Source organism: Lissotriton helveticus, chromosome 7, assembly GCF_964261635.1.
Source record: "Lissotriton helveticus chromosome 7, aLisHel1.1, whole genome shotgun sequence".
Lineage (NCBI taxonomy): Eukaryota > Metazoa > Chordata > Amphibia > Caudata > Salamandridae > Lissotriton > Lissotriton helveticus.
In genome coordinates this window covers 1,634,309,450-1,634,335,060 of record NC_136068.1, presented here as the reverse complement: position 1 = coordinate 1,634,335,060, position 25,611 = coordinate 1,634,309,450, and the positions used below count along the sequence as shown (strand labels likewise).

At 46.8% G+C, this 25,611-nt stretch overlaps 1 long non-coding RNA gene across 1 annotated transcript in view; it reads right to left on the bottom strand.

Annotated features, from left to right (window-relative positions):
• Positions 1-7,909: 7,909 nt before the first annotated feature.
• The window catches only part of LOC144770621 (uncharacterized), a 34,982-nt gene continuing 17,280 nt past the window's right edge, over positions 7,910-25,611 (bottom strand). The window contains exon 3 of the long non-coding RNA XR_013598957.1: positions 7,910-8,445. This is a non-coding gene — a long non-coding RNA (uncharacterized LOC144770621). The remainder of the gene's footprint in view (positions 8,446-25,611) is intronic.

The following is a 25,611-nucleotide window of genomic DNA, read 5'->3' as shown; positions in this document are numbered from 1 at the left end:
AGGTAACATCTCAAACAACATCATTGACGACATCACTGATGACATCATCCAAGCTTTTATACACATTGCTCTTTAAATAGGTATCAATCAATCAAGGTACTTATGAAGCACGCTACATACCCTTGAGGGTCTCAATGCGCTGGGGGGGGGAGCTGCTACTGATCGAGGGAGCCTGGTCTTGAGGCGTCTTCTGAAGGCCAGTAGGTCTTGGGTCTGTTGTAGGTTGGTGGGGAGGGTGTTCCAGGTCTTGGCGGCGAGGTGGGAGAAGGATCTGCAGCCGGCGGTTGTTCTACGGATGTGGGGGACCGTGGCGAGGGCGATGCCGGCTGAGCGTAGGTTGCGGGTGGGGGTGTAGAAGCAGAGTCGTCTGTTGAGGCATGCTGGTCCAGTGTTATGGAGAGCTTTGTGTGTATGGATGAGGAGCTTGAAAGTTATCCCCTTTTGACGGGGAGCCAGTGTAGGTCTCTCAGGTGGGGTGTGACGTGGCTGCGGTGGGGGATGTCGAGGATCAGTCTGCCGAGGCGTTCTGGATGCGTTGCAGCCGTCACAAGAGCTTTGTTGTTGTTCCTGCGTAGAGGGTATTTCTGTAGTCCAACCTGCTGGTGACGAGGGCCTGGGTGACAGTTCTTCTCGTTTCAGTGGGGATCCACTTGAAGATCCTGCAGAGCACTCGGAGGGTGTTGAAGCAGGATGAGGAGACAGCGTTGACCTGCTTGGTCATGGAGAGGGTGGAGACGAGGCTGACCACCCAGGTTGCCTGCGTGGTCGTCGGGTGTCGGGGCTGTTCCCAGCGATGTCGGACACCAGGAGTCATCCCAGGCTGAGGGGGTGGAGCCGAGGATGAGGACCTCCGTCTTGTCAGAATTCAGCTTCAGCCTGGTGTCCTTCATCCATTTGGCGATGGCCTTCATTAGTCTGCGGAGGTTGGCTTTGGCCGTGAGAGGGTCTTTGGCGAGGGAGATGATCAGTTGGGTGTCGTCGGCGTAGGAGATGATGTTGAGGCTGTGCTGTCGGGCGACGTGGGTGAGTGGTGCCATGTAGAGGGCTGAGTGAGGAACCTTGTGGTACGCCGCTGATGATCTCGGTGGCCTTGGAACGGAAGGCTGGGAGGCGGACGCTCTGGGTTCTCCCCCGGAGAGGAAGGATGTGGTCCAGTCCAGTGCCTTCTCTTGGATTCCGGCGTCTTGAAGGCGTGTTCTTAGAGTATGGTGGCAGACCGTGTCAAAAGCGGCTGACAGGTCCAGGAGGATAAGGGCTGCTGTTTCTCTGTTGTCCAGCAGGGTTCTGATGTTGTCGGTGGCGGCGATGAGGGCGGTTTCGGTACTGTGGTTGCTGCAGAAGCCGGACTGGGATGGGTTCAGGATGTTGTTGTCCTTGAGGTAGCGGGTCAGTTTCTTGTTGACGATTTTCTCTGTGACTTTCGCCGGGAACGGGAGCAGGGAGATAGGACGGAAGATCTTGAGGTCCTTGGGCTCATCCTTCGGTTTCTTGAGTAAGGCGTTGACCTCTGCGAGCTTCCAGCTTTCCGGGAAGGTTGCTGTCTCGAAGGAAATGTTGATCGTTCTCCGGAGATGGGGGTGATGACTGTGCTGGCATTGTTGAAGACGTGGTGTGGGCATGAATCAGATGGGGATCCGGAGTGGACGGAGTTCATGATCTTGACAGTGTCATCGTCGCTGATGTTGGACCAGGAGATCAGACGGCTGGTACGGGTGGTGGTGGGGGACTCGGTGGTAGGTGGGGGAGTCGAGGCGTTGAAGCTGTCGTGGATGTCGGTGATCTTGCGGTGGAAGAAGGAGGCCAACGAGTTGCACAGGTCCTGCAATGAGGGAATGTCGGTGTTGGAGCTGGGGTTGGGGAGTTCCTTCACGATGCTGAAGAGCTCTTTGCTGCTGTGTGCGTTGTTATTGAGGTGGCCCTTGAAAGCGTTCCTCTTGGCGTTTCTGATTAGTTGATGGTGTCTGCGTGTGGCGTTCTTGTGGGCTATGTAGCTGTCTGGTGATCGTTCGCGGAGCCAGTTCTTCTCCAGTTTCCAGCATGTGCGCTTGGAGGCCTGGAGGTCTTTGGTGAACCAGGTAGCTTTCTTGCTGGTGCGGCTGTTGGAGGGGGTCTTGAGTGGAGCGAGGGTGTTGGCGCAGTCGTCGATCCACTGTCTGAGCGTGTGGGCGGGGGTGTCTGGGTCGGTGGGGTCGGCGGGTGGGCTCTGGGCGAGGGTGGTGGTCATCTGGTCTTTGGTGACTTTGCCCCAGCAGCGGCATAGCATCTGTTGGGTACGATGGTGCCTGGTGGGTTTCCTGAAGGTGAAATGGACGCATCGATGGTCGGTCCAATGGGGTTCGGTGGTGTGATTGAAGGAGACATGGGGACTTGCGGAGACGATGGGGTCAAGTGTGTGACCGGCGGCGTGGGTGGGAGTCGTCATGAGCTGTCTGAGTCCGGGGTTGGCGAGGTTGTCGATCAGGGTGGTGGAGTTGGCATTGTTGTTGTTCTCGAGGTGGAAGTTCAGGTACCCGAGGAGGATGTACTCCGTGGAGTTGAGGGTGTGGGTGCTGACGAAGTCTGTGATGGAGTTGCTGAACTGTGTTTAGGGTCCGGAGGGTCTGTGGGTGGTGTTGGGGTCTTTGTGGATCTGGAAGTGCATGTGTTCGGCGATGTTGAGGGTGTCGTCGGTGTTGGTCGAGACTCTGAGGGTGTTCTTGTGGACGATGGCGATTCCACCTCCCACTCCGTTGGTGCGGTCTCTGCGGGGGATCTTGTACCCTTCTGGAATGGCTATGGTGATGTCTGGAGCTGAGGTGGTGTTCAGCCAGGTCTCCGTCAGGAAGGTGACGTCGGGGTGGTTGAGTTGAGGAGGTCCCAGACTTCGATGGCCTGTTTGCGTGTAGAGCGGGTGTTGAGGAGGATGCATCAGAGGTGGTTGGGTTCTTTGGTTGGCGGGCTGGATGCTGGTGAAGCTACAGTTCCGGCAGGTGAAAGGCCCTTGGGTGCACTTCGGGGTGGCCCGGTAACAGGTGTGTTCTCCTCCGGGGTTGAGTGCGTTGAGGGTGCTGGCATCGTAATGCAGTTGGGTGCCGTGTCATCTCCGGGGTCCAGGGGTTCTGGGGCTGGGCGCGATCCAGGCGCGGACGGGCACAGACGGGCTTGCCTTAGGCCATAAGAAGGGGAGGTGGGAGGGAGGAGCAGCAGAGTGGGGCGAACGGTCCAATGGGAGCAGGGGGTAGGGCCGCAGGGGACGCAGCGGCGGGAATCAGGACCGGCGAAGGGGGAAACAAGCACGGGCAAAGGCAACAGTCAATAAGCAACAAAGCGGGCAACAAAGCAACAAAACAAGGCACTAAGCAACAGGCACAATCACAAAAAATACAGAACAAGTAACAGTGATGGAAACAGTAGCGCGGGCAGAACACAAACCTACAGGCCAACCACTGGACACCAGGGATGAGGCGCAGGTGGCAGCCTGCGGGTGGAGGCGGGCCTCGAACACCCTCAGCAGAGCAGCTGGTCACAGGAACAGGGGCGCAGTCAGGTGGAGCTGCGCGGCGTGGGGAGCGACCTGCCTGAAGACAGGCATTAGAGCTATGAAAGTAAGTGCAAAATAGCTCAGAATAATATGAAACATCAATACTGCTATCATACATACAACCCTGTGAGTATTTGGGTGTACTATATCATATGGCTGTGGGGCCTTATCTTGGAGTACACTCACAAACACCACCTGGGTCCGATCGTTATTGTTTTCTTAACCTTTGCTCAACCCTGGGTAGCTGTGGCTGCGAGCAGTAAGACTTGACAAAGGAACTTAGTGTAAAGCATTTAACAGTGCCAAACAACAGAATAATAAAGTCACACAAGAAGAGACACAAGATTCACCAGAGAGTTCCTGAGTAACAGATATTAGGAATTGTTCTGATGCTGGGGATACAGGCAAAAGATGCTCAAAGTGTGATCCTGTTGAGGTGAACTCAATGAGTTGTGGTTGTCCCTCGTTCCACAGTTTATGGGGGTGATGGTGGCCACAGAGATCCGGGTTCTTCGAAATCCTCTTTGTTTCAGTGGTCAGACAGCTGATGCTTCGCTAATGGTCACTTTGCACTGCGATTGAGGAGAAATCATTAGGTGGGGGCTGGTGTCCCTTGAGTAGGATGAATCCAGGCTTTGATAGCACTCCTAGGTCCCACAGATATGGGTGCAACTTTTGACTGTCTCAGATTGTGAGCCAAGTAGTGGCAAAATGTCTGCAATGGCTACCAACTTGTCGGTTTAGTCTCTTTCAGCTCTTACGTTCCTGGAGCTGGTTCCAGGGGATCCGACGACTGATCCTTGGAGTCACTCCTGTTGGTGAAGCTGGGAAATCAACATTTCTATGTCAGGATCCGCAGGCACAATCCTAGTTTCACTAGCCTAAAAGTGCAGCAGGTGCAGTCCTTCTAATGGTGCAGTCTCCCTTTGTGTGGGTTAATGGCAGCAAGGAATCCTTCTTTGGTCATTTCTTTGATTACAGTGTGATCTGAGGGGCAGGGTACCAGGGGTGTCACATTTATCCCATGAAAGAGGACCAAGGAGACCAATGGGTTACTGGGTCTACTCCGCCCTAGTGACATGTTTTCTGCAATTTGTGGCAACTAGCTATCCCGGAGTGCCCCATTCTTGCCCCTTTTGGTTGTCAGGAGCAGAGTAGCCCATCCTAGAGGTGGGGTTACCAGTGGGCTACACACCCATGAGAATACAGGTTTAGGGATGTGTTTTCCCTCGCTGGCACCTGGTTGTCTGCAGGAACAAAAAGGCAACCTGCTCTGGGGTGTTGTCGCAGTTGAACCTTCAAAGGTAGCTTCCTCTTTGAAGCTCACTTTTTGGTCTAACACACTAAGTGGCCATCCTGGGAGAGGATGTCTCACCCCGCTCTGTGGCAACTGCCTTTGTCCCTGGGCCTGGTAATCATTCATACATTTCCCCAGGTGGCCAGAACTCTATGTATATGTCAGGACCTTGGTGAGGCCACTGGACTTGCAGGCATGAAGAATTGCAACTTTCTAAAAGTTGCTAATTTTAATAGTGACTTTACATCTGGCCTGGGCATCTGATCAGATTTAATGCTATGATTATTTTGATACCTTGCTCAACCTTGTTAAGTAGTCTCATTCAGAGGTTAGCCAGGCTAGGATGCCAGTCGGTAACCCGGTGTTAGCCAATGGAGGTACTAACCTTTCCACAGCAAACAGCAACTTTTAAGTGTTGCTTTTAAGATATATTAAAATCCAATGGCCTACTTGATAATATACAGCTCCCTGCCATTGGGCTACATAGACCTTCCTTAGGGGAGACTTGCGTATATCCTTAAGGGAAGTGGTGGCTTTGTCATTAGGTGTAAAGGCAAAGGCGAACCAGCAGTGTAAACATTGCCCTTACAGTCTGCAATGGAAGGCTGGGGTAAATTATGATATTGTCACATGCAGGGTGGCACAAACAGTTCAGAAGCCCTGGGTGAACACTCCGCCTTACCTGCACTAGGTACCCTGGGTCCATACATTAAGGACTTATAAATAAGTCAGTACTTGCTAATTGGGTGTATCCAATTTAACATATTGTTTGCCTAGGGTTAGAGCACTGAGGCCTGGTTTAAAAATGAAAGAAAAACCTAAAAAGGTAAAAATATACTGGTGCTTGCCTTCCATAAAACAATAAACTCTGCCAAAAGTTTTTTAACTTACTTGATTCCTCAAAACAAATCTTTAAAAAATCCAATGATATATGCAGCAGGGATTGTAGAGAAAGAAGAGAGTGATCCTGTCCCCTCAAAACACAAATGGCAAGGGATAAAAGAATGGACAAAGCACTGGGAGGAGTCTTCTGGACAGGCAGAGATAGTTGGAGCATCTTTGTCACTTCCTTCCTGTTGAAGAAAAAAAATCTGTTTCGCTCTAAAAAACCACCCGAAGGGTCCATTCAGTTAAAATAGCAATCTCAAAATCCAATTTCTAGTTGATTTTGCTGCTTATCGATTAAAAAACCTACTTGAGAGCAGGCATCTGAACCTGAATGCTCTCAACCGCCCATGCTAGCAAATGGTGCTGGAAGACTTCCACAGCACCGGAAATCATGCTAGGGGGCATCAAATCTCACTTTTGCTCATCAGTTCGCTTGCTGGATCCTTGTGTTATTCCTGCATAATTCCACCATGCGGCAATTTGCAGAATTTGGTCGGAACTTTGCATTACAAGAGTAATGTGGAGTTACCAAATTCTGCCGATTCCACAAGCATAATAAAACTTTCCGCCCAGCCCCAAGCCCAAACCTGATTTGCTTGCCTGCTGAGCTAATATTTTTTAAAGGTGGTCACAGGAGTTAGTCTCGGTCCTCCTGTGGTCACTGCTATGCTACCAGGACCTGAAGGTAGAACCAAAGACCAAAATTCATGAGAGGCCACCAGTTAGTGACCAGTGACTGTCAACTGGTCACTTCCAAGACAGAGGGCATGCCGCTAATTATGTCCCTCTAGCCAAACAGCATTTTGGACAGCAGAACTTTGGATTCCACTTCTTAATCCTGGGTACCGCTGAGAGCATGTCCAGCCTTTCTAAAATCCTCCAAGGTCACACACAGTAGGATTCTTTCTCTCACGTTCATCATCAGGTCCAGAATTGTTCTGTAGAGCTGAGAGGGAGGTGACACTTTTGTGCTGGGCACAAGTCAGTCTCTGGAGATAACTCCTTAACCAATGAGTAAAAGGTTCCTAAGGGTAAACCATTCCCTTTTTTCACCACAAGATAGAAGAACTTTTCTCTGCCACGGGAGGAGGTTTGTAGCCCACCCAGGGGTGTGCACGTGGTAATAAGCAGACCCCTCCTACCTATCCACACCAAACTGGTTTTGAGACCAGTTTCTATCTCACTGTGAGCGGTACCATGATAACTGGGATCAAAAGACCTCTCTTTCAAAGGTCTCACCTTAAACTACTCTATTAATGGGCAGGCCTTACCCTGACCCCTTTCAAATCAAAGAAGTTCCTGGGCACATTGGGCCTTCCTGAGATAGACTGTGCTTCATACCTCATACATATGACATATGTCCAAAAGGCTTAAGCCATTGTTACTTAACTAAGAGCAATTTAACACCTCCTCATAGGTGAGGACTGGCAGGCAAGCTAATGCTAATAATTAGCCTGCTTGAGCTTCAGGCAGGAAAAGTATACTCTTAGAAAGGTATTTTTCCTAAACATTTATCAAATATCCCACGTCACCATTGAATTTGCTTGTCAATAAAATATTAAAACCAATGGTTGAATAGCCTAACCAGGGTGACAAAATTAGAATTGTAATTGAATTTTTGCTTTTATCAGTGAACATAGCATTTGAAGACTAGTCAACCTGTAATTTCCACTCGTCCCACTTTTAAATACTATGCATGCTGGAAGGCTTATGTAAAGATGACCTATTTAGTACCTACATGTAGGGTTCTCTCTTATCAGAAAGAGTTTATTATGACCAGTCTGCCTGCAGGTTTTTAAGCTGTAGCAGTCAGGGTAAACATGTAGGCCTAAAGCTATGTATTTCTGGTCAGCCAGCTGGATGGCATAATATATGCTGCGGTCCACTGTCAACATTTAACTTCTCTGTCATTAGAGTATTTCCTGAACCACATACTGTGAACTGAATGGAAAGTTAATATGCTAATTAGGGTGTAAATGCAGATTTCTCAGGTTAGTCTTCTGATTCTTCGGATTACCAAAACATTAGAAAAGTGGCTCCAAAGGTAGAAATACATACAAAAGATCATATTTCCTACATTGTAAACCCTGCTTTTCAATTTGGCTCAAATATTGTATTTGTAACCTGGTTAAATAAAACATAGTTATGCTCAGAAATCCAAAATATATTTTTTCTGCATGGGAAACACTGACAGTAGCGACTGCTTCTTTCATACTTGCTCCTTTATTGAGGTAACATCATGCATTATTTAGTACTCAAAGGTACATTTGGCACATATTTACATTTATTCATTACGAAATAAATCATGTTTCTGCTTTTTTTTTATTGTGTGCTAATTCACAAACAATTTTTCCCATCATACAATCCTTAGGAGAGGAAATACAGTTCTGAGTTATCAGTGCAGGTAATCATGTGCCCGTTGGCACATATATTTTATCAGCAGAGGTTGCAGTTCCGTGCTGCATGTCACAGGAGATAAAACACTTGATTATGAAACCAAATATGTCTTGCTTATTGCCGTGTTTATTCATATACATTTATAATAAAGCCATTTGAGGCTGTGTTACTTGGCACCTAACATCATGCAGGCAACACGGTCCAACCAAGGTTCAGGTGATGTAATCTTAGCAGCTCTTCGGGTTACTATGACATACTTGTGCAGCACTAAACTTTGACTAGGAATTATTTTCATCCCTCGGCATGTGCAGAACCGTCTTCCTTGTGGCCTTATCTTTGGAACCTGTAGGTCAAGGACAATATAACATTAGAAACTCGACAAATAACCAACAGTCTCTGACAAAATCTTTTGATACATCTTTTGATGTATCTTTTGAGACATCTGAAATGTTTCATAATTCATAATTCAATATGACCTACTGGGTGAGTTGCTTGAGACAACGTATTTGGCATTCTCGGTATCACCCAAACTCTGAGACTACTGACTTACCCTTCTCTGAAGAATGTATCCTTTCAGGAGGTGCCTCAGTCATGAAAACATACAGGATAGAGCAAAGAATTGGTACGTGTAGGTCTATCAATATACGGTGTGAGGGTTTCAATCATGTAGGGAACTATGGGGTAGATTTCTAAACATTATGTTGTGGGTTAGCATCACAAAGGTGACACTAACCAGCACAAAATGTTTTTTTAACCAATTTACTTTCCAGCGCAAAATTTGTTTGGCATTGGAAAGTACCCTACAAGTAACGCAAAGCAGCACGAAGCACTGCTTTGCTTTACTAAATGCCAAGGGGGAGTTAGATGGGTGGTACATGGGCGTTTCCATGCAGCCACCCCTTACTTTTGAGGCAAAACTCTATCTATGTACAATTGTAGACAAAAGCAAACGCCATCTGAAATGAGGCATTAAGAGGGGAATTTTTTTTTTTTTTCTTTCTTTTCCTACTTTGCTTGCATGATGACCTGTGCAGCACACACACAGAGTGGGAAGTGTTTGAACTTCTTTAGGCATAGTATTTTGTACAGGAAAATGACCCTTCCTGCACATGACTTATGCAGAGCTCAGGCACGCACCTTTGCATTATGGTGCTAAAGTGTGTGCCTGGCGTACAGCAGCTGAAATCAGCACTGGTGCTAGGGAGCGGAAAGGAGAGAGCCATATCTCTGTAGACATGTGTTACAAGTAAGAATCTTCAGGATGCCAAGTTGTAGGTTCCAAGTTACATCTTTATTTGTAATTAAGTTACAGGTAATTTAAGGTAGAGCCAAGATGGTAATTAAGCATAAAGTACGCCCCACCAGGAGCAGTGTCCTTACTGCTCAGCCTGCTGACCCCAACTGCCTAGCCTCCTACACCCAACATTCTATGCAGTCATCACATTCCACACACAACATAGGCTGAACAGCAGGAAGACAGGGTGGAAAGAAGGAACAGTAGGAACGACCTTATAACATATCCCCTTTCCTTACAAATAGAAAGAAAAGAAGAAGAAACAAGATCAGATTTTGAGATAAAGATATGTAAAATGTAATAATGAATATTTGATAGAATGCAGGAATGCAAACACAACATAATATCAGAATAAGAAGAAACGCACAGAACAGCAAGAATGGACTACGACAAAAGTACACGCACACCACCCCCTTTCTCGCAAAAAGAGAACAACAAAAATAAAGTAGAATTACAATGAAATATGAAACATAATAGAACTCTGAAATGATCAGAAACCTCAGAAGATGAACAACACGTACAAAATTTGAATGCCAGACGTCTCCGGCACCCCTATAAAGAGTGAATAAAATCCGCCGTATAGCAAATAGTGGACCAGCGCGATAAGCATGGCAGTAGGAAAGAATGTATGTACGTGATGAATGAATGTCAACAATAGGATGGTACATAAAATGCACCAAAAAGAAACGTAGCGGGATACACTCACCCGTCACAGAAAACCATACATGGGATACACTCACCCACAGGCAATAGAACTCATAAATACCAGAATTACACAGCAAAAGGTGGGATACACTCACCCAAAAGTAAAAATCCGGGATACACTCATCCATAGAGTAACATACCGGGAAAACAAAAGGTGGGATACACTCACCCACAAGTAAAAATCAGGGATACACTCACCCGTGAATACGAAGTACAGGGATACACTCACTGTTAGATCTGGGGGTCTCTAGTTGGCAGAGGTAGGTACCACTGTCCAAATAGGGACCCTTGCTTCTAGTCAGGGCAAGGAGATAACCCTCTGAGATAACCCCTGCTCACCCTCTAGGTAGCTTGGCACGAGCAGTCTAGGCTAACCAGAGGCAATGCGTAAAGTATTTGTACCAACACTCACAGTAACACAATGAAAACACCACACTTTGACTCCACAACAGTTTAGAAAAATAAAGGTATTTTTAATCTAAACTACACAAGACCAAAACGACAAAAATCCAACATACACAGTTCAAGAATATGGTTTCAAAAAGAGTTCTTAAGGTTGCGTTAAAATTCTTCAAGTTGCGGTAGTATAAACCACAGATGCGTGAAAAGTTCACAGTTGCGTCACGTTTACTCACAGTACTTTTAGTTGCAACAAAGTTCCAAAAGCAGAAGCTGGTGCGGTGGAAAACAAGCGGTGCGTTGCTCCTGAGACCCTGGGGAGGCGTTTGCGACAGCCCCGCTGCAGCAGCGGGCGTGTTGTGACGAATCCGGTCTGTATTGGGAGGAAGGCCACTTGTATGGATTCCGGTGCGTAGGTTCCGTAGGAAGTCTGTTCTCGCAAAGGCACGATGCGACGATCTCGTAGGTGCTGCGACGATCTCCGGGGCGACGATGCGTGGTCCAGCCGTGATCCTCTCTCTCGCAGCTCCTCGATGCGATGATTCTGCGACGATGCTCGCAGCGACGTGATGCGGTCCGCAAGCAAGCGGTGCGGCGTTCTCACCCAGCGACGACAGGCTCTGCGACGATACTCGCAGCGATGTCCGATTCTCCCGCACCGGTCTGGTGCGTCCCGCAAACGAAGGATGCGACGTCTCTGGCAGCGGCGTCAGGTGCTGCGACGATCTCGACCTCCGTAGCGGCGGGAAACTTCTCGCACTGTCTGGGTGCGCTCCGCAAGCAAGCGCTGCGACACTTTTCAGTTTCAAAAGTCACTCAAGCTTAGTTTCAAGCTTCCCAGCACAGGTCCAACCTCCAGAGGCCCCACAACTGGATCAAGCACTCTAGGAGGGACAGAACTCTCTCAGCAGAGTTCAGGGAAGCTGGGGGTGAAGTCCTTTTGTTCCTGGGACTTCAAAACAGGGAGCCAGCTCTTCTCAGGCCCTTGGAGATTCCTTCAAGACAGGGGACACAGCTCACAAGCAAAGTCCTTCCCCTCTCCTTGGCAGCAAAGCAACAGGTCAGTCCAGCAGAGCAACAGCAGGACAATCTTCCTTCTTCAGTTTCAGCTTTCTCCTTGGCAGAGGTTCCTTCTTGATTTCCAGGATGATCTAATTTTCTGTTGGCAGGGGTCCTGTACTTATACCCCTAAAGTCTTTGGTCTCTTGGTGCATGTGGGCCCTGAGCCCGGTATAAACCAGTTCTGGGTGGATCCTGAGCACTTTGTTTTGCTGGCTGCATCTTTACTTTCAGAGTGAGGGCAGGGGGGTGGAGCCAGCATTGTGGAAGGCAGGCACAGCCCTATTCAGCCCAGGTGCTAACTCCTCCCACCACTCCAGTTGCAACTGCAGTCATTCAGCCTAGTGCTGACTCATCCAGCCTCCTGGGGAATTCCCCAGCCCCTGTCACTCACAAACCAGACAGTCAATACACAAACAGGCCCAGGCACACAGAAGGGTCAGACAAGAGAACAGCAACTTTCTAAAAGTGCTGTTCTCAAACACAGGATTTAAAAACAACCTTTCCTAAAAGATGTGTTATTAAATTCTGAGTTCAGGGATACTAGATACTTATGTCCTATCTTGTTCCTATGGGAAGAAATGCTGTTAACCACTGTAGCCAGCATCCCCCATGTTAATCTATGGAGCAAGATAGCCTTACAATAGTGAAAAACGAAAAATGGCTGTAATTCACTACCAGAACATGTTACTTGCACCAGTACATGCTCTACCTTTCACATACACTGCACCCTGCCCAGGGGGGTACCTTGGGCCTTCCATAGGGGTGGCTGATGTGCACAAAAAGGGAAGGGTTAGGCCTGGTCAGTGGGGACACTGGCCAGGAGGACATGGCAGTTCTAAACTGCCCATAGGCACTGCAGTGGCAGACCTGAGACACCATTTTAGAGCTACTCCTGTGGGTGGCACAATGAGTGCTGCAGGCCCACTAGTAGCATTTGTCATCACCAGCCCTGGCACACCCAGTGCACTTTACTAGGGACTTCATGGTGATACAAATATGCCAAACATGTATATCCAATCAGAATAACACTTTACATAGAGAGCATATGCACTTTAGCACTGATCAGCAGTGGTAAAGTGCGCAGAGTCCTATTGCCAACAGCCACGGGTCAGGAAAAATAAGGGAGGAAGAAGCAAAAAGTTTGAGGATGACCCTGCAAGAAGGGCCAGTTCCAACACTCACCCATACATAAAGGGATACACTCACTCATCAGGAAAAGAACTCATAAATACCAGAACTACACCTTGTGCTTGACATTAAAATAAAAGGAATGTATAGTAAATATAATGCACAGCAAATAGCATAAATTATAATCATTACGGAATGCACAGTAAATATAATGCACAACAAATAGCATAGATAATAATCATTACAAATAAAACTAGTAATAATCTCACAGGTACTCAACTGAAGTACTAGAGTGTAAAATAAGAAATAAAGTACGTGTTAAAATAATGTAGTGCAGTACCAAAATATGCCAGAGGATGGCAGACTGAATATACTTTAACGTGTATTGGCATTATAAGGATTAAGAACATCGATGATAAAAGAACAAGAAAATATGTTACAGCAGAATCTACATTATGTCAAAAACTAAACTGTGCTTTGAAATATGTCTAAATCTCAATTGCACCAATCGAAGACTAGAAGATGAAACAACATAGGCTCAAAAAATTAATGGAAACATCATGACTTCCAACTAATATGCATGCAAAATAACGTCTCGTATGTGAGAAAAAGAAAACAAAGAACTAAAATAACAAATGTGGTCACCGTAGTCCGTGGTTGTCTGTGGTGATAGCATTTTTTTTTAACAATGAAGCTCTGTACAGTTCTACTAGAAAAACTTCTTGCTTACTAAGTCCAAAAGGATGTATGACATTACAACGCATGCTTTTACATCGCATGCTTTTACAACGCGGTTTTTACAACGCATACCATTACAACTCATAGTGCTTTTAGGCGCTGGATAGTGAATTGTTTAATTTACTATTCCAACTCCAGTCCCCGTGGATAGTAGGGAAGGTGTTGGATAGTACATTAACCTCTTCCCTGCTCATGACGAGCTCAGCTCGTCATGCAGTACACTGGTCGTGTGCTTATGACGAGCTGAGCTCGTCATGAACAATGTAAATCTGAAGCCTTCAGCACCGAGCAGGATTTGCTGTAGCATTCAAGGTGTTAAACCTATTCCCTATCCTAGAGCGCCCCCCAGCGCAATGCGTTGTAATAGTTTGCGTTGTAAAAGTTGCGTTGTAAAGGCACTGCGTGGTAAAAGTTGCGTTGTAAAGGTTGTTTACCAGTCCAAAATAACACTGCGAGTTGGTGGGAAAACAACTTGAAGAAGAACGCTCACCTCACAGCAGTCAACAAATGCTCCTACATGATTGCGTAATGCAACACTCGTGCATCAGTAAAAATCATGCAGCAGGCCGGCATCCAACTCTGTGAGAGACAAGTTTCAATGAGGATGCCAGCTCGCGTTGAGAATGAAATGTGACGCTGTGAAGAAAATGGTTGGCAAAGAATGGACGAGGCTTCATTAATCTTAAAATAGGGATGTGCATTGTGACGGCGTGACGGAGGGCTTGCGGTGGAAACGTGCACTAAAGCGTCCAAGGCAAGAGAGATAGGCCGATGTCACAAAGAATCGATGGCAGGCTTGAAAAAACACAGGTGAGGCAGCGCGAGCTGTATTTTCCTTTTTTAAATTTTGAAAATTGACAGTTGGCAGAATATGAGAAAAAGATCGCAGCCTACCCATGATAATAATAAAGCAAAAATGAATAACACTTTACTCCGTGGAAGGTCTGTCTCTAACATCACCAACAAGTAACTACATTTCCTGAAACCCAGCGCTGATGCCGACCGTTGTGGTAAAACTTAAAGGCACTGTCAGTAAAGTTCAGAAAGGCAAAGTTAAATGAGTTCAATGTGCCACACCGAGTTTTCCACACTAGGTAGTGGTTACTGTGTAGAGTCGCGCACTAGTTCTCGCGTGCTACATCACGACGTAGCGCACGAGGACGCCATTTTGAGAGCGTCTGCGCATGCGCACAGAAAAGCGAAAGATATCGGAGGACGCCGGACGCTCGGCGCTCTCCTGCTTTGCGATTCATAAATTAATAAGTTTACACACACCACCTCGTGTCTCTGGGTGATTGTTCCTGGCGATTTACACAACTGTACATTGGCGTTGAGGGCTGGGAGGCCTGCACACATAAAACGAGTGGCAAGGGAGACCAGCGGAACCCAGCAACAGCACAGGAAAGCATAGCCTCAGTCACAGGCCCACCACGAGGAGCTGTAGGAAGGAGGGCAACCACCACAGCTATACAGAACAGCGGGGGAGCGTGGCAGAAACGCGCAGAAAGGGTGAGAACACCAACCACACGTCTAGGTACCAGGAGCAGTGGCATAAAGCAGTAAGAAGGTACGGAGAGAAAATAGCAACAACCCACAGAGGCCCTGGCGGAGCTAGCAGGACGCAGAGAAGTGGGAGCAGGAGAGCCCCAACCGAACCAAGCGCAAGGCGAGAGCGCGAACGCACCAGGCAGCCCGAGAGGTCCAGGGGTGGAACCAGAAAGACGCACCACAATGAACGCGCAGGCGTCTTCACTCACGACGGCGATCCCGTTTTTGCCGAAGCCTGGAGAACCTCAAATGAAGTGGGAGGAGTGGAGAGAGTACTTCAAGAACTATATTGAAGCCCAGTGCGAGGAAGAGATGGATACTCCGGCACAACCTAGGCCCGGAAGGTATAAGGGTCTTTCAGAACCTGGTGCCCACACCCAGACCTAATGCAGATGACGATGTATTTAAGCACGCTATAGAAGATCTCGACAACCACTACCGTCCCGCGGTGTGCGTTTCTATCGATCGTTACAATTTCCAGCAGAGGAAACAAGAAGCCGGCGAATCCATAGATGACTACGACGCAACGTTGAGGAAGTTGGCGGTAACATGCAAGTATGGGGCCCTGCACGACGAATTCATAAAAGATCAAATAGTCATGTACACCACCAACAAGACAGTACAAGACAAATTATGGGTAAACGGAGAAGCATCACTTAAGGAAGTAATAGCCATGGTAAAAAAGGCAGAGTTGTCGAAACGGTGTGCCGAAGCGGCTAAAAGGGAGACTATCCAGAGGACCATGGTGAACAAGGTAGATGATGCAGAGCCACCGGTAAGGAGTAAAGCCATGTCGACGGAAGGAAAAGGGCCAAACAAGTGGATGGGGAAACCAGGACAACCATGGAAGCAGAACAAAGAAAATAAGACCACGTGCTACAGGTGCGGAAGCCAGGCCCATGCAGCCCAGGACAAACGTTGTCCGGCGTTCAGAGCAAAATGCATGTTCTGCGGCATAGTAGGTCACTACGAAAAGGTATGTCGCAGAAAAATGAAGAGACCCATAGTGAAGTACGTGACGCAGGTTCAACAGGAGGAAGAAGAAGAACTGGACGAGGAAAACAATGTACTATGCGTGGATGAACAAGTGCTGGGCATTGACTGTAAGCGTTCCCGCAAACCACAATGTGACATGGTGATAAGAGGAGTGAAAATCAGGATCGTAGTAGACTCGGGATCCCCGTACACCATCGTCCAAAGAGCAGTGTGGGATGAAGAATTCAGCCCCAGCTTGGGACCAAGATTAGAACCACCTGATATACGACCGATGTCGTACACAGGCGAACCCATTCCTATAATTGGATACAGGACTCTAAGCTTCAAATTCAGAGGAAGGAGTGCGGAGTGCAAATTGTATGTAGCTGAGAAGGGCCCATCAGTCTTAGGATGGATGGACCAAGGTGACCTGGGGATAAAATTGGAGAAGCGCTAAGACAGTGCTTAGGTTCCTAACTTCTGTCTTCCTCAGGGAAGGTATCCCAAGAACAATTCTGAGTGACAATGGACCACAATTCACCTCGGAGAAGTTGTACAAGTACGCGGAGAGGAACGGAATCAAAATCAAACACACCTCCGTATACCATCCGTCGAGTAATGGACAGGTGGAGCGGTTCAATAGAGTCATAATGAGGTCCATCCATGCAGCCATCAAAGAGGTAAAGATTGGGATAAAGAAGTCCAAAGTATGATTTGGGCCTACCGTATCACCCCCACCAGCACAGGGGACAGGCCCTTTCCAAATACTGAGAGGAAGACACCCCTTCACCAAGGACAACGTAGCCTGGAGGGAAAAGACAATCACTAGCAAGTGGTGCCCTTCGGTGGTGCAGCACAACCTAGAGAAGGCCCAGAGGATATATACAGAGCACTACAATCAGAGAAGAAATGTGAAGGAAACAGCCCTTGAGAGAGGGGAATGGGTGAGAGTCAAATTAGCGGTACTAAGAAGAAAAGGAGACAGCAAATACAGTCCACCACTACAAGTGAAAGAAGTGTACGATAGAGCAGCACTGCTCAGTGACGGGAATGTGTGGTCCCAAGACCGCATGTCTAAATGCAACAAGATCCTAAAATGGTCCCCAGAGGAGAACGAGAGGACACAACAAGACCAAAGACAAACAAAGAATGAGGGAAGTACCCCTGCAGAAGAAGAGGACCCGGGAGCGGAAGGAAGCTGTGAGTAGTCTGGAGACCAGGAAATGCCTGAAATGGAGGAACAACATAGTGGGGAGAGTGTGACCCCGAGGAGAGAAGAGCCGGGTACCCCGCAGAGAACTACACCGGGAAAGCCCTCTCCACTCTGGTAAGACGCACACGAGAGGGCAGAGTGGTAGTAAGGTCTAACCGCTTCCGAGACTTTGAACTGGGGGAACTTAAGGACAAATTGTTTCTGTTGTTAATAAAAAGAGGGAGATATGTAGAGTCGCGCTCTAGTTCTCGCGTACTACGTCACGACGTAGCGCACGAGGACGCCATTTTGAGAGCGTTTGCGCATGCGCTCAGAAAAGCGAAAGATATCGGAGGACGCCGGACGCTCGGCGCTCTCCCGCTTTGCGATTAATAAATTAATAAGTTTACACACACCACCTCGTGACTCTGGGTGATTGTTCCTGGCGATTTACACAACTTTATATACTGTTAAACAAATAAACAGCGGCAGTCCAGTAACTCACGTAGTGCATGTTATTTATAAAGGCATTCCACGCATGAACAAAGTCAGTTTGTATAGGATAAAACAAATCACTGACAAGAAAGATGTCAAGTGGATGACTAATTAATGCTCAGGCAGTTGCTGATAATCACAAGTATAGCAGCATACAGCACAGATAGTACAGAACTCACCAATCTGGAGTCAATTAGAAAGCTGGCATGCTGACCTAGGTCTGTTAGACCTGGCACCTTGGCATGAGTCTCCCTTTCACTTTTTTTGCTGATGTGCCTCAGATGTTTTGCTGGTGTTAGCTGCTCAGGGCACTGCGCCACGGCCAATCCGTGCCGCAGTGCAAGTGCTCCCAATGTAAAGTGTACCTGTAATTGATTTCCATGATTGGCTCATTTGTCTTACTATTAGTCCCCAGTAAAGTGCACCAGGAGTGCCAGGCGTTGTAAGTACAAATACTGCTAGTGGGCCTGCAGCGCTGGTTGCGCCACCCACAGAAGCAGCCTTTTAAAATGTGTCTAAGGTCTGCCATTGCCAGAACCTGTGTGCAGTCTGGTACTGTCATGCTGGCTGGGCAAGTGCACACACTTGCCAGCCCCTAAACCTTCCCTTTTCTTCATGTGAGTCACCCCTATGGTAGGTCCAAGGGCAGGGTGCATTGTAAGCACAAGGTAGGACAAGCCCTGATGTGTGTGGCATGTCCTAATAGTGAATTACAGCCATTTTCGTTTTTCACTATTGTAAGGCTACCTGCGCTCCATAGACCAGAATGGGCTGCTGGAATTATTACACTATATAATCCCAACAGACTCAGGGAGCATGGTAGAAAGTCAAGTTTAGTATGCCTGAAATCAGAATAATAAAATACTTATTTTAGTAAAGTTTATTTTAATATCCTGTGTTTGCAAATGCTACTTTTAGAAAGTTAGCATTTGCTTGCTTAACCATTTCAGCCCGCCTCTGCCAGGATGTGTATCTGCTGTCTGGGTTTTGTGAGTGACAGGGCTGGGGATGACAGGTGGTGAATGGAGGGATTACACCAGGGTGGGTGATGGGAGTGCCCCTTGACTCTGAATAGGGCTGTGCTTTGCCACCACAATGCTGGCTCCACCTCCTGGGGAGCGACTGATGTCTCTGCCCGACACCTGGTCCAGGAAGAGGGAAGACTGTCAACAAAGTGTTCCTGACTACACTTGTCCTCTCAATGCTGGCTCCACCTCCTGCGGAGCGTATGCTGTCCCTTCCCCTCACACTGAAAGAAGAAGCCAGGAACAGCCAAACAAAGTGCTCAGAGACTGAAATGGACTATGCAAAGGCCCCCCTGGCCTGAAAAGACAAAAGAAACTGACTATAAATGAAGGAGCCCTGCTCCTAACAAACTAGATCCTGTTTTCCCACGACAAACCTCTGCTCAACTAGAAGGACCAAAGAAGAAGCTGAAGGACTGACCTGCAGTGGTGCCTTGCTGAGGAAGGAGAGGAGAAGACCCAAGAGGACGTTGCTTTGCTGTGCTGAAAACTATCTCCAAGGGCTTGTCTGAGCTTGCCCCCTGAATTGGACCCCAGGACCAGTGGGTTCATTGTGCCTTGGCTCGTCTGCAAATTGAGCCGTGTGTTTCCTCCCGCCGGAGTTGAAGTCTGCGCCCCCTCGCCCCCTCCTAGGGCCGTGACACTCGGGAGCTGGCCTGCCTTTCTGCCCTTTGAGAGCCTCGCTCTGCCAGAGCCGCTCTCTGCCCCTTGGGACTGGCTGCCTGCTCTTCTGCCACCCTGCCCGCTATTGGAGCGCGTGGAGTGCTTCCTTGCCCCTCCCGCCGGAATCCTGGTCAAGAGCGCATTCCCAAGCCAGGACGGCCACCCGTGCGCTGCATCGCACCCGGCCGCCCTGCTTTGCCCTCTAACCCCTGGAAGAGGCCGCGCCGCATCGCGAAGGGACCCTCCCCCAGTGCGGACCGTACTGGAGGCCCCGTGCCGCGCCCACCTTCTGGAGACCATCCGCCGTAAAGAGACCCCAAGGCCCGCTTCGCCACCTAGAAGTAATCGCTGAGTACGACTCGCCCTCCTGAGGACGCCGTGTGGACCGGAGCGCACAAGAAACTTCCCCCATCTTTAAGCACAGTGCTCGTCACGGGCTCGGGCCCGCAGCGTTCTTATTTCCCCGTGAACACTGTGCGCCTTCATTGGTTCCAGTACGCTTCTGCCTGTACGCTGCATGCGTGATGCGTGTACCCCGGGTAGGAGCCTTCAGTTCGGTCTGGAGTACGAGTTGCACAGGAGTGGTACGACTCGTACCTCGCAGTAAAGTCAACCGCGCCGTACGCGGTGCACCGCGAGGCGCGTGGGAATCGGCAGGGACTCCGTCCCCCCCGAACGAAGCTTACAGAAGCGCTACGAAGCGCACAGCCCTAACGAACCTTGCCCCAGAGCCCTGAAATAGTGCCTTGAGTGTGGTGGAACTGTTCTTAAAATAATTAGAACTATATGGAAGCAGCCTAAAGCATTCTTATGAACTTTAAAGCACACTTGCCATTTCGAAATCTTGTGATCCCAATTCTAAAGCGTTATATGGGTCTTGTGATAATACTTTCATCCTAATCTATATTTTTACATAAAGTGCATGTATATGTTATACAAACTACAGCCTGGTGTCCATTTGTTGGGGATCATTGCATTTACTGTGTGTAATCATAAATGCTTAACTGACAGCGCCCTGAATATTAGCCTTGGCTGCTCACGCCACGCAACCTAAAGGGTGAACAGGGGTTATTCTGAAGGGGTGATTCCCTTGCCCTGATTAGAGGAGAGGTTCCCTGCTTGTCACAAGTGCCTACCTTTGCCAACCAGAAACCCCCAATTCTAAAAAGGTCTTTTGGTGTCTGGTGGGGCTGGACCTGCCAAAATTCATAAGTCTCTGAATAGGCGGAATGCTATGAGTTGCTGAAGATGCTGTAACTTAAATTTTTTTAAGTGAAGTCGCAATAATTGAATCCTTAGTTGCTGAATATACTAATTCAGATTAATTCCTAGAAGATCAGGAAGATTTGGAGTTAAATCAGTAGGTAGAGAGTCAAAAAATGTGTAGATTCAAGAGTCCGATCGTCGCTAAAATTGTACAAGTAAGAAACTTCAGGACGCCAAGTTGTAGGTTCCAAGTTACATCTTTATTTGTAATTAAGTTACAGGTAGCTTAAGGTAGAGCCAAGATGGTAATTAAGCATAAAGTACGCCCCACCAGGAGCAGTGTCCTTACTACTGAGCCTGCTGACCCAAACTGCCTAACCTCCTGCACCCAACATTCTATGCAGTCATCACATTCCACACACAACATAGGCTGAACAGCAGGAAGACAGGGTGGAAAGAAGGAAGAGTAGGAAAGACCTTATAACAACATGGAACTCTCCTTTTCCCTCCCTGTCACGCAACGCAGCGTAGCATTTCTGTCTGCTGCGCTTCCTTGCGAGACGTCTTTGAAAATCTGCCCCTAAGTGTGTTTTCTTTTTTATTTCTGGATTGGGTCAAGGTAGTTCAAGTCTAGCCTACTAGAGATGGTGTTAGGCATGTTTGCCATATTGTCTACTGTGGGCAATGGCTGCTACCTTCCAAACATTATGAGTACAGCCAGTCTAGACTTTGCCCACTAAATAATCCAGGACGTGCTGGACAGTACGTTAGAACACCTGCATATCGCGCTGGTATGCAGTACTTATTTACACGGGTGCCTTCCTCACCCAACCTGTGCTGCTTCTACTACCACTGATTCACTGAATGCCGTAACAAAAGAATGAAGCCAGAGATGAAAGAATGATCAACCACTAAAATGAGAATAGCAGGTTGGAAATGGGGTGAGCAGCTAAACTGCCACCCCACAAGGAGATGTGTACCCATCTCTCTACTGCTGCGCCAGAGTTTCAACAACAAAGCAGGTAGAAGTATGAGCCACATAGCCTCCTGCTCGAATAGAGATTGATTGTTTTTTCAAATCCTTCTCAGCTTTGGACACAGGGGTTGTTCGATGTTAGTGTTAGTCATGGGCCAAAACATAATGCAGGGTCTCTGGGTGCCTCTTCCATTTGGCCAGTGAGATAAGCAACACCTGTATATAAGTATTAAAAAAGGTACTTCAGATTAGGTAAAAATAGGGGTGCCTATTCACAAAAATAAATCTCCATGTGTGGATTAGCTACAAGCAGTGCTAAATTTGAGGTGTTCGTTGACGGTGGGGGCCAAAGGCTAACATTTTTGAGGACTCATTTTTCAGATTCAGCCATTTATTTACAGCAAAGTGGAAAGCTGGAGGAACAAAAAACAGAAAAACATTCGCAAAGAGAGAAAGCTTGAACTTGCAAGAGTGAGATAAAGGAGGAGGTGTTGTTTGGTAGTTGATTAAGGAGGCATGAGGTGGATTTAGGACTATGCAGTCTTGGTAAGCAGCACACTGACATTTAATGGTGCTGGTCGCAGGCTTCTCAGCAGAACATTGGGCACCAGCACTATTTGTTTTACAAATTAAGCACTGACTATAAGTAAATTTACTTTTACACTTTTGGGAAACTTTCATATTATCAGCTAAATACTGTTTACAAGTGTAATATTACTCAAATGTTCAGACTTACATGTCTCCATCCCCTAAAATAGGTGTGCAGTCAGTAAAACGTCAAATACGACTGTAAAAGTTACTACTAGTACTGATTTTACAAACATATTTGATGTTCTGCACACTTAGGGGTCGATTCCGATCCGGTAAAATGCGCTCCGAATCGTCGTACGGAGCGTTTTTTCCCCGTACGAATCGTACCCGTAAACGTCCCGTACGTACGACGAAGTACGATCCGTACCAGGAGCCGAACTCCGTACGAGTCGTACAGGACTCCGTACGACTCAAATCTCCGTACGAGTCTCACTCGGAACCCGCTGTACACGACATCACTACTGTTCGCGGCTGGTTTTTACGACCCAGCAAGTACGATTCGTGTCGGGTGCGCACCGTACGACCCTTTTCCTACGGGAGCCGAAAACAGTCGTAAACGCAGAGTTCGCGCCGAAACAGGTACGGAACGCCCCCCCCGGGTACGGCACGTACCCCGCATGATCGCTGGGGTACGCGCCGTACCCCTGTGATCATGCGGGGTACGTGCCGTACACCCAGCGTACATGGGGTACGCACCGTACCCCATGTACGGTGGGTGTACGGCACGTACCCCATGTATGCTGGGTGTACGGCACGTACCCCGCATGATCACAGGGGTACGGCGCGTACCCCTGCGATCATGGGGGGTACGCGCCCTACGGTGTGTAGGTGATCGTGCGCTTTTCCGTACGAATCGACGTGTACCGTACGAATCGCGACCGGGTCGGACGATCGGGATCGGAATCGTCCGGTCGTACGGCGTCCGCACGAGTCGTACGGAAACGGCTCCGGATACGAATCGTACGGACGGGGATTTTACCGGATCGGAATCGACTCCTTAATGGAGATCTCTGCAATATGGGCAGAGTTTCTCCCTATAGTAAAGTATAGGAAAACGTTTAAAAGTTGATTAAACTTGCAAACACATAGAAAAATATTTTACGTTAAAAGTTCATGTTAATTTATTGTACATATTTACTTTAAATATATAACAATACACAAAAACTGTAACAGCATTAATAACTTAATTCTAAATTAAATTTTTGATTATTTTGAATATTTTCAATTCAACAATATTAATTTTCTGAAGTTTAAATATGAAAAACCCAGTTTAATTAAAATATGTTTTTATTATGTATTGCAAATGATTAAAAGTGATGTATAAAACTAATTAAAAGTAATTTTAATTTAAATATTTTTATATTTATTTTAAATTAAAATGATTAATTAAATATGTATATAGAAAATATTAAATATGTTTTAGTTATAGAAAATGTGTTTACCATTAATTAAAATTGATTTATATTTTTACATAGTTTAAATATTTTAACTTATATAAATATTGTTTGCAAAGGATTTTTGTTTTAAGCTACTTACTCCATTAGTATCTATGGGAGGGTGCTGCAGTACCCTGCGTTGTGCTGGACTTACTCTAGATCTGAGCTGGAGCACAGTTACTACTGCTTTGACTCCTTTTCAGCTGTAGTCACTGTAGAAGGGGAGTTTACTCTTTGGTGGGTGAGTGCATGCCCCTCACTAAACTCACAACTAACCCTCCCATAAGCCATATTTCCCCATACCGTAACCTCTTTCCCAGCAATTCCTACTTCCCTCCCACACATACTAAAACATGTATGCTTATGTGTGCTTAGGTCTCTGCAGTGGGGGGTGGAGATTTCTGCACATAAAAGATAGGAATGACGGAGGAGGAGACCTCTGATGGCAGGTTTGTAATTAACACTTTGCAGCATGTTAGTAGTACAATACTACGAGAAAATGCAATTTGTTCATAGGCCCCATGGTGTCTGGCACAATCTAGTGGTCTGCCTACACACCCTGTCTTTTTTTTAATGACAATTGCAGGCTTGCGTGCAACTAAAAATCTATGAATACCTGCTGATGAAAGGTAGTGGGGCCCTGGAAAGTATAGATGTCATTTAAGGGTCACCAGGTGTCGCAGCTGCAATGCCTGGCTTGCATCTTGCCTCCCCTGGCAGTGCCTTTGTAACCTTTTGCCTTAGGAGTGGCAGATGCAATGCCAAAAACAGACTGTAAGAAGTGCTCTGGTGAGGAATGTGCACTTTTTGCACCACCCACTGGGAGTTGGTAGCGCAGTTCACACTCTTATCATTAAATAAAAAGGAAACATATAAAAAAAGCAATTTGTTGCTATGTTTTATCATTGTGACTACATGAAAAAATTCTATGTTAGAACACACTCTTCCACCATGTGCTTCTCACAAGTGTGTTACAAGTAGTCATATATTAAAATGTACTAAACATAAGGAATAGTTTAAATCAATTGCATAGTTCATTTTCAATTTATGGGGTTCAAATCACAAAAAAGTAATACAACTACACTCTTATTTTTAAATCTACTTCCAAGGGTAGTTTTCCTACCTTTTGGAATTCACAAATTAGGATTGGAATCTGTATGAAAATCTGCATCCTGCGCCGGTTTCCATATGGATTCCTTGGTAAATCACGATTTAAAATGTTTAATCCATTCCCACTGTACGGAGGTCTATGTGGCAGAGCAGTAAGGGATTCCCCTGTGCAATTGACTTTTTTTCTTTCTTTTTTCTTCACTAAAGAAATATTTTTCCCAATGGAGAAAACTCTTCCTGTACAGCCCTGTCATATTTGGAAGTGGTCCATTCCTCTTCCTATCCTGGAAAGGGATTTACATCAGCATTTGATCAGAGTAAAAATATAACTCTTTCCGTGAGTTTGTGAATGCCCGCAAACGTACTAAGATGTAGATGTTCACAAATTTCCAATGCAAACCACACCTTGGAACGCGATGGAGTGCCCTGAATAGGATTTATGGGTGTGGGGAATTTGCACTTAAGGTAAAGATACTCTGCACTCATAAAATGACTTAAGTCTGCCAAGAATCTCATTGTGAATGCCTGACAGGTTTAAATAACTTACGTTTACAACCAAATTTAACTTTGTGACTTGACCCAATGGCCATTACTAATTAATAGAAGTGGATCTGACTCCTATTGTTTCTTAAAATATTTTTTTGCTTCTCTGAATGATTTATCATTATGTTTCTAATTTAAGTATACACTAGGGGAACCGTTAGCTTATGTGAGTTTGTGGTATAAATAAGTTGGGTTCCAAGCATTGTTCTGTGCTTGGTGGCACTGTTCCTCCCTTCAAACAAGCACATCATTCTACATGTAAGATGAAGAGAAATTAGTAATATTCCATTTGCATACCATATCAGCACCCTAATTAATAAATAGGTGGTATCAAAGATAGAGATTTAGCTGTGTTGTGATATCAGTCAATTATTATAGAACTTGATCAATGACAACAATTGTGATGTCATCAGGATTTCATTC